Source organism: Coregonus lavaretus (genome assembly GCF_964263955.1).
Source record: "Coregonus lavaretus genome assembly, chromosome: 3".
In the NCBI taxonomy this organism is placed as follows: Eukaryota; Metazoa; Chordata; class Actinopteri; order Salmoniformes; family Salmonidae; genus Coregonus; species Coregonus lavaretus.
Window position 1 is genome coordinate 37,851,217 of NC_139990.1, and position 9,065 is coordinate 37,860,281.

The following is a 9,065-nucleotide window of genomic DNA, read 5'->3' on the forward strand; positions in this document are numbered from 1 at the left end:
TGTTCAGGTGGAGGGTGGTGAGGGACACAGCACAGGGAAAGAAACTGTCCAGGTGGAGGGTGGTGAGGGACACAGCACAGGGAAAGAAAATGTCCAGGTGGAGGGTGGTTTGTCATGATTAACCTGAACCGTTTGCAAGAGGAGAGTCTTCAGGGCATGCTAAAAAATATTTGCACATCATACAGGATACAGCTGAAGTCTTTTCATAATCGTGTGTTTAATCTAACAGCCTCAAGCAGAGCTCACTGCTCAGACTTTGTTGAAGTAGTAGCAGAGGTTCCTGGAATGAGAAGTCAGTAACCACACCTGCAGCTTTGGGATGTTTTTTTTTACTAGGTGGCCTGTGAAAGATCCGGCACACACACTCTCACACATCTTCAAGTTGCTCTGTCACATCACGTCTTGCCTGGCTGTTGGAAGGTTAGAAGATGGCTGTGAACAAGTGTATCAAGTACCTGCTCTTTCTCTTCAACCTACTGTTCTGGGTGAGTGGATGCATCATTCTTGGGGTCTCCATCTACCTCAAAGTGAGCATTGGAAATGCGTTCAGGGGGTGGTACCGGGGGTAAACCTGCTGATAGCCGTCGGTACCATCATCATGGTGCTGGGCTTCCTGGGCTGCTTTGGAGTCATCAGGGAAAGCCGCGTCATACTCATGCTGTTCTTCGTCGGGCTGCTCCTCATCTTCACCCTCCTGGTGATCGCTGGAATCCTGGGAGCTGTCGGAGTGAAGAAGATTGAGGAATGGTTGAAGCAGTTGATGGAGAAGCTGCTACCACTGAGGAACCAGTTGGCTGAATTCCAGACATTCATGTAGAAACTGGAAGAGCAGGCAAAGTGTTGTGGACTGATCAACGGACCTTCAGACTGGGGCTCACCAGTCCCCGCCTCTTGTGACTGCGATGACACCATTCAGGAGTGCAAACTCGCAGATGAACGCCAAGTGTACTTGAAGCCTTGTATCAAGTTGGTGTGTCCGTCATGGTGAAGGGTGCATTCATTACCCTGGGGATTGCATTTGGCATCGCGGTCTTGATGATCTTTGGAATGGCCTTCGCCATGACCCTGTACTGCCAGATTGGGAAGATGTATACCACCTTATCCTCGGTACAGCTACACTATACTATACCACCTTATCCTAGATACAGCTACATTATACTATACCACCTTAACCTAGGTACAGCTACACTATACTATACCACCTTAACCTAGGTACAGCTATACTATACTATACCACCTTAACCTAGGTACAGCTACAATATACTATACCACCTTAACCTAGGTACAGCTGCACTATACTATACCACCTTAACCTAGGTACAGCTGCACTATACTATACCACCTTAACCTAGGTACAGCTGCACTATACTATACCACCTTAACCTAGGTACAGCTGCACTATACTATACCACCTTAACCTAGGTACAGCTGCACTATACTATACCACCTTAACCTAGCTACAGCTACACTATACTATACCACCTTAACCTAGGTACAGCTGCACTATACTATACCACCTTAACCTAGCTACAGCTACACTATACTATACCACCTTAACCTAGGTACAGCTGCTCTATACTATACCGCCTTAACCTAGGTACAGCTGCACTATACTATACCACCTTAACCTAGGTACAGCTACACTATACTATACCACCTTAACCTAGGTACAGCTGCACTATACTATACCACCTTAACCTAGCTACAGCTACACTATACTATACCACCTTAACCTAGGTACAGCTGCACTATACTATACCACCTTAACCTAGGTACAGCTGCACTATACTATACCACCTTAACCTAGGTACAGCTGCACTATACTATACCACCTTAACCTAGGTACAGCTACACTATACTATACCACCTTAACCTAGGTACAGCTGCACTATACTATACCACCTTAACCTAGGTACAGCTGCACTATACTATACCACCTTAACCTAGCTACAGCTACACTATACTATACCACCTTAACCTAGGTACAGCTGCACTATACTATACCACCTTAACCTAGGTACAGCTGCACTATACTATACCACTTTAACCTAGCTACAGCTACACTATACAAAACATTGACTCCCACACTGCTGAATGTTGCTATGTACTGTAATGCATCCATTGTGTTTTTCTATATCATATACCTGCGTCAAATGACAATCTGATTTGGGTTTCTGATTTCTGATTAATGATGGCAGTTTCGTGACCTGAAGTTGATTAATACATATCTCATTGAACTTGCATTTATGCATTTTTAAAGGACCTCTGTTCATTAGTTTTCTACTGCTCAATACTTTTCTCTGAAGTAGGTGACTGTGGTGGTCATACACTCAGTGGTGTAAAGTACTTAAGTAAAAATACCTTAAAGTACTACTTAAGTAGTTTTTTGGGTTATCTGTACTCTACTTTACTATTTATATTTTTGACAACTTTTACTTTTACTTCACTACATTCCTAAAGAAAATAATGTACTTTTTACTCCATACATTTTCCCTGAACCAAAAGTACATGTTACATTTTGAATGCTTAGCAGGACAGGGAAATGGTCCAATTCACGTGCTTATCAAGAGAACATCCCTGGTCATCCCTACTGCCTCTGATCTGGCAGACTCACTAAACACACATTCTTCTTTTGTAAATTATGTCTGAGTGTTGGAGTGTGTCCCTGGCTTTCCGTAAATAAATAAAAACAAGAAAATGGCGCCATCTGGTTTGCTTAATTAAGGAATTTGAAATGATTTCTACTTTTACATTTACTTTTGATACTTAAGTATATTTTAGCAATTACATTTACTTTTGATACTTAAGTATATTTCAAACCAAATACTTTTAGACTTTTACTCAAGTAGTATTTTACTGGGTGACTTTCACATTTACTTGAGTAATTTTCTATTAAGGTATCTTTATTTTTACTCAAGTATGACATCTGAGTACTTTTTCCACCACTGCATACACTGTACTGTATATTATTAATGTTAAAACATTTGTTTAACTTTTTTCCAGTTTATTGTTATCATCTCATAAATATTCAAGTATGATGGTAATATTGATCAAGCTGTATAACATTTTGCCAGTTTAAGTTTAAAAGTTGTATAATTGTATAATTGTATTATAGTTGTATAATGATTGCAGTACATGTCAGGATATGTTTTGCTCCAGCCTGTGACCAATGTCTTTACACACTTCTTTGAGGGACTTTGGAAATAAACATAATTATTAATTATATTTAAAAAATAGGAGAGTTTTTGGAAAAGGGGCTGTCTGGGATGGGAGGGATTTTGGGGTTGGGAGGGGTGGGAGGGTTGTTCACGGTGAGAGGGATGTTTGGGTTGGGAGGGCTGTTCAGGGTGGGAGGGGTGGGAGGGTTGTTCAGGGTGTTCGGGGTGGGAGGGTTGTTCAGGGTGGGAGGGGTGGGAGGGGTGGGAGGGTTGTTCAAGGTGGGAGGGGTCAGCGATGATCTTTCTTGGGCACTTCCTTTGGCCTGGAGTCAAAAGGGGGAGGGAGGGGTGGGAGGGGTCAGCGATGATTTTTCTGTCCGCTTCCTTGGCCTGGAGTCATGCATGTCCTCGATGGAGGGCAGGTGGCAGCCGATGACCCTCTCTGCAGACCGGACAATGCATTGCAGTTTGCCCTTGGTAGGGCGGAGACACATTCCCAAACCAGACGGTAATGGAAGAGGTGACAATGGACTCTATGATTGACGCGTATAACCGGATCAGTATTGACTGGGAGAGGTTGAGTTTTTTCAGCTGGCGCAAGTAGTACATCCACTTGTGTGCCTTCTTAGAGACCGCTGTTAATCAACCCACTTGAAGTTGTGGGAGACAATGGTCCCCAGGAATATAAATGATTCAGCCGTGCTATCGGCTGACCTATCAATCTCTAGGGGTGGGGATGTGGGGGATGTTTTCTGAAGCCTGTCTTTGAAAGCACTAAGCTGTAGGTGTGGTTACTGACTGCACCAACAGTTTTCTACTTGTGGTGAAACCCTACGGCAAAAAGCATTATCTAAAAACTGGCCCTGGTTCAGCCCTCTGCTAGACTGGTTCAATAAAGTCTGTGCAGCTAGTTCTGTTTGAGGCACATAGAGAAAAGGCTGTTACACTTAGAAAAAAAGGTGCTATCTAGAACCTAAAAGGGTTCTTCGGCTGTCCCCATATGAGAACCCTTTGAAGAACCCTTTTTGGTTCCAGGTAGAACCCTTTTGAGTTACATGTAAAACTCTTTACACATAGGAACCCAAAATAGTTCTACCTGGAACCTAAAAGGGTTCTCCTATGGGGACAGCCGAAGAACCCTTTTGGAACCCTTTTTTCTAAGAGTGTAGATTAAGCACGCTCTTCCTGTATGATGTGCAAATATTTTTTATCATACCCTGAAGACTCTCCTCTTGCAAACGGTTCAGGTTAATCATGACAAACCACCCACTTCCTATGTGTGCACGCACTAATCATATAATTACATATAGAATCCCTGTTAATTCAATAAGATCTCTGTGGGCATAGTCGTAAAGATTTGTCATTTAACTATTAAAATGTATTACCTTTTATTGTGGCATAAACACAACCAGTCATGATGTTTTCATCTGATTGTCAATTTACTTCAAAGGGCTCCTTTACTAGGCTATCCACTTACAACATCATTCCAGCCTTCAAACAGTGGTGAATGGAAAGAGACAAACCCCACAAAGTGTGATGATGACATTTGGTGATTGTCATTAGGCCAGAATTTATGTGTCCACTGCTGGTCCGCTCGGTTTCAGCCACTCTACCACATTGCATTTTACATTTACATTTACGTCATTTAGCAGACGCTCTTATCCAGAGCGACTTACAAATTGGTGCATTCACCCTATAGCCAGTGGGATAACCACTTTACAATAAAAAAAAAAATATTGTATATTTTATATTTTCTTATTTTTAAATATATATTTTTTCTTATTTTTTTTCTTATTTTTTTATTTTTTGGAGCGTATGCTGCTATACCAAGTCCATTCGCACATTTTTTCATTCTTCTGACATGTGGTAATGATAATGAATTGTGTAACAGCCAACAGTTATCTTGACATTTTGTTTTCATTATTGTGATAGGCTCATGTTTTACCCCCACTATTTATTTTGCTGGGAAAATACCGTACCGGACTGTACCGCCTTACTGTCACCTCAGGTTTTAGTCCCCACAACATGTCTGTCACCAGTACAACCTGATGAACAACACGGGGGAAACAAAATTAGCCATGCTTTTTTGTCCTCCCAGATCCGGGAGGAGAAGGTCCTAGCGTATCCCTCTGTCCTTCCACTCTTGTTGGACGTAGTTGTCCGTTTTATCAGGTCCCAGGCTCCCATGACTGTTACGATTATTTATTTACAAGTGAATTACCATTTGCTTTTTTTGCTTTAGCACCATCTATACCTGATAGAGCAGATGTAGTCTGAGGAAGTAAGACGTCTGGTGTGGAGACTAGAGCAGACCCAGAAGTTCTGACTGAATGCACATTTGAGCACCCCAGGACGGGCCATTTACTTTGTGCTGTTATAATTGATGCTGCAGTTCATAGGAAATAACTGGCAAAACAACCCAAGCAATGTTATAGGCCCATCATGGGCCCACGGAGGCGGAGCTGCTGCTGCTGGCAGTCACTGAGGGGAGGCGGAGCTGCTGCTGCTGGCAGTCATTGAGGGGAGGCGGAGCTGCTGCTGCTGGCAGTCACTGAGTGGAGGCGGAGCTGCTGCTGCTGGCAGTCACTGAGTGGAGGCGGAGCTGCTGCTGCTGGCAGTCACTGAGTGGATGCGGAGCTGCTGCTGCTGGCAGTCACTGAGTGGAGGCAGAGCTGCTGCTGCAGGCAGTCACTGAGTGGAGGCGGAGCTGCTGCTGCTGGCAGTCACTGAGTGGAGGCGGAGCTGCTGCTGCTGGCAGTCACTGAGGAGAGGCGGAGCTGCTGCTGCAGGCAGTCACTGAGTGGAGGCGGAGCTGCTGCTGCTGGCAGTCACTGAGTGGAGGCGGAGCTGCTGCTGCTGGCAGTCACTGAGGGGAGGCGGAGCTGCTGCTGCAGGCAGTCACTGAGCGGAGGCGGAGCTGCTGCTGCTGGCAGTCACTGAGGGGAGGCGGAGCTGCTGCTGCAGGCAGTCACTGAGCGGAGGCGGAGCTGCTGCTGCTGGCAGTCACTGAGGGGAGGCGGAGCTGCTGCTGCAGGCAGTCACTGAGCGGAGGCGGAGCTGCTGCTGCAGGCAGTCACTAAGTGGAGGCGGAGCTGCTGCTGCTGGCAGTCACTGAGTGGAGGCGGAGCTGCTGCTGCTGGCAGTCACTGAGGGGAGGCAGTCACTGAGCGGAGGCGGAGCTGCTGCTGCTGGCAGTCACTGAGTGGAGGCGGAGCTGCTGCTGCTGGCAGTCACTGAGTGGAGGCGGAGCTTCTGCTGCTGGCAGTCACTGAGGGGCAGACTACAGTAGTAAGTAACTGAACAGCTTGTTTTGAACAATATATTTTTTTAAACAAAAAAATGTGCACATTCTCTCTTCCCTCTCTTTTTCCCCAGAACATTTTATTTACAGCTCACATTCCTGTGATGTTCTAGTGATGTCCCTGTCACCTGTCCTCCCTGTGGCTGGTGTTGAGTGGCTTCAGCCTACTGTTATGACTCCCTCACTTCCTCAGCCCATCATGACTCAGAAGGTGGCTCATAGGGAATGGAATGTACCACAGGTTCCATGGGGAAAAAAACTGTTCCATTCCGATTCAGCACAGCTGGGTATGGACCGGATCTCTGGGTGCTGTAGACTAGAGTGGGGCCACAAGTTTGTGTGTGTGTGTGTGTGTGTGTGTGTGTGTGTGTGTGTGTGTGTGTGTGTGTGTGTGTAGACATGATTCACCGACTCCTTGAGAACCATCAGTAAGTCAGTGCAAAGGTCCAGTTAGTTTAGGAAAAGTTCCATCAACGCTTCATTTCTCTGTCTGTTTAGAAGTGTGGGTGATTTTGAGGTTCCCAGTCTAAACTGTGAGAGATTTAGAGCCTCAAAATATTAACATCTGTGTGGTGATTTGGCAGAGAGAGGGAAAGAACGACGCTGGATTGGCTTCTGTGTCAGAATGTCGCTGTGTTAGAGGCTGGGGGCGTTGGGCTGGATTATTGTTGGAAGGTGGGGTGGAGTGAATGGGCATAATTTCATGCTGCCTTTCTCTCAAGTGAATCAGGCTGGATGTGATGTGAGTGAGTAAGCAAACCCCCCCCCCCCCCCCCCCCCACCCTTTCATGAGACGCCAAATGGTCTCTCTCGTTGCTGTACTGGAATGTGTCATCGTAAATAATGGTGTTTTTAGGGGGAAACTGTGAGTGTGCTTTGTTACAGTAAAACACTATCATTATTCCCTTCCAGCTTCAACTTTGTTTCTTCCATCTACTCATGACATTCCTCACAGATTAGACCGCTGAGTTACTGTAAACACGCTTTGATGATGTCAGACATCACCAGCTTATCATTGTAGAATCAAATTGTGGCAGAAACCATTCAGATGCGTGTGGGAGAGGGAGGCTGATTCCCAAATGGCACCCTATTTCCTATACACTCCACTACTTTTGACCAGATCCCTATGGGCCGTGGTCAACAGTAGTGCACTATAAAGGGAATAGGGTACCATTTGGGACGACGCTGGAATCATTTCACAGTTCCAAGGTAAAAGTCTTACAGCCAGAGGACGAGAGGAAACATTAGTGCCAATTAATGAATAGTGATGATGATCTTCCTCAAACGGCCTCTTCAACACACGGAACAGGTGACTAATATTTTCTGCCCTCCTCTGGGGCCTGAGGGTGGAGATGTGACAGACTCTTGCAGTGATTTCTCCTCTCCTGCTCCTGTGTGTAGTGGAGGTGGTTGCAGGTAATGAGTAACTTTGCCTGTGTTATCTCCTGTGTTAGAGACCTGAAGACTTTGTTTAAGCTCCTCAGTTTAATGTAAGTCTTGTGACAACAGGGTTCAAACTCAGTGGGTCATACAGGGCCTCCTTTCCTACCACCCACTCCTTTATTGACAGGTCTCCCTGGCCTGTATCCATGTCTATAACTAGACCTAACACAGTGGTCATACAGGGCCTCCTCTCCTACCACCCACTCCTTTATTGGCAGGTCTCCCTGGCCTGTATCCATGTCTATAACTAGATCTAACACAGTGGTCATACAGGGCCTCCTCTCCTACCACCCACTCCTTTATTGACAGGTCTCCCTGGCCTGTATCCATGTCTATAACTAGACCTAACATAGTGGTCATACAGGGCCTCCTCTCCTACCACCCACTCCTTTATTGACAGGTCTCCCGGGCCTGTATCCATGTCTATAACTAACCCTAACAAAGTGGTCATACAGGGTTTGTATTGTGTCTTTGCTCTTGTTCTATTCTCTCTGTAGTGCTGCCAAGTAGACATGAGTTCCAGAGAACAGGGCTTGGCCTAACAGACTGGAACCTCAACTACAGCCTCTGTGGCTGAGCAGACCCCACAGGAAGTCAGGGTCTCTGGGAGAGGAAGTGGAGCCCCGCTGGAGCCAGGGGCGTGCATGTGGGATGTGCACAAGGAGCGTTCACAAGGTATGTGCATGATATATAGATTGTTTCCCCACCCTTTCCATTTTTCCTTTCCTATACAAACTCTAGTTCATGATCTTGCAAAGGATATGCTATTCTCAAGAGGTATTCTATTGAATCATTGTGAAGCATTATGCTCTCCCAGTTCCTGCAACCTTCATGAATATACATCTATAGGGAATATAGGAGATGGATCATAAAGCACTACAGATACTCTGTGTTTTGTGTCTGGGCTAGAAGAGAGTGTCAAAGTGCTGAATCACCTGCGGCCACCTCCAAACTTCTCTAAGTGACTGAACAACCTTCAATAGAGAGGAGAGGGGGAGGTAGAGGAGAGCAGAGGAGAGGAGAGGAAGAGGAGAGCAGAGGAGAGGGGGAGGTAGAGGAGAGCAGAGGAGAGGAGAGAGGAGATGAGAGGGGGAGGTAGAGGAGAGCAGAGGAGAGGAGAGGAGAGGGGGAGGTAGAGGAGAGCAGAGGAGAGGAGAGGGGGA

The 9,065-nt window shown here is 45.9% G+C and overlaps 1 pseudogene across 1 annotated transcript; it reads left to right on the plus strand.

The window, feature by feature from the left end:
• Nucleotides 1-428: 428 nt before the first annotated feature.
• LOC311107246 (tetraspanin-8-like) lies at nt 429-8,412 on the plus strand (annotated as a pseudogene). The gene is made up of 3 exons: nt 429-1,107; nt 7,861-7,949; nt 8,400-8,412. The product of its transcript is annotated as a tetraspanin-8-like (transcript).
• The last annotated feature ends 653 nt before the right edge of the window (nt 8,413-9,065 follow it).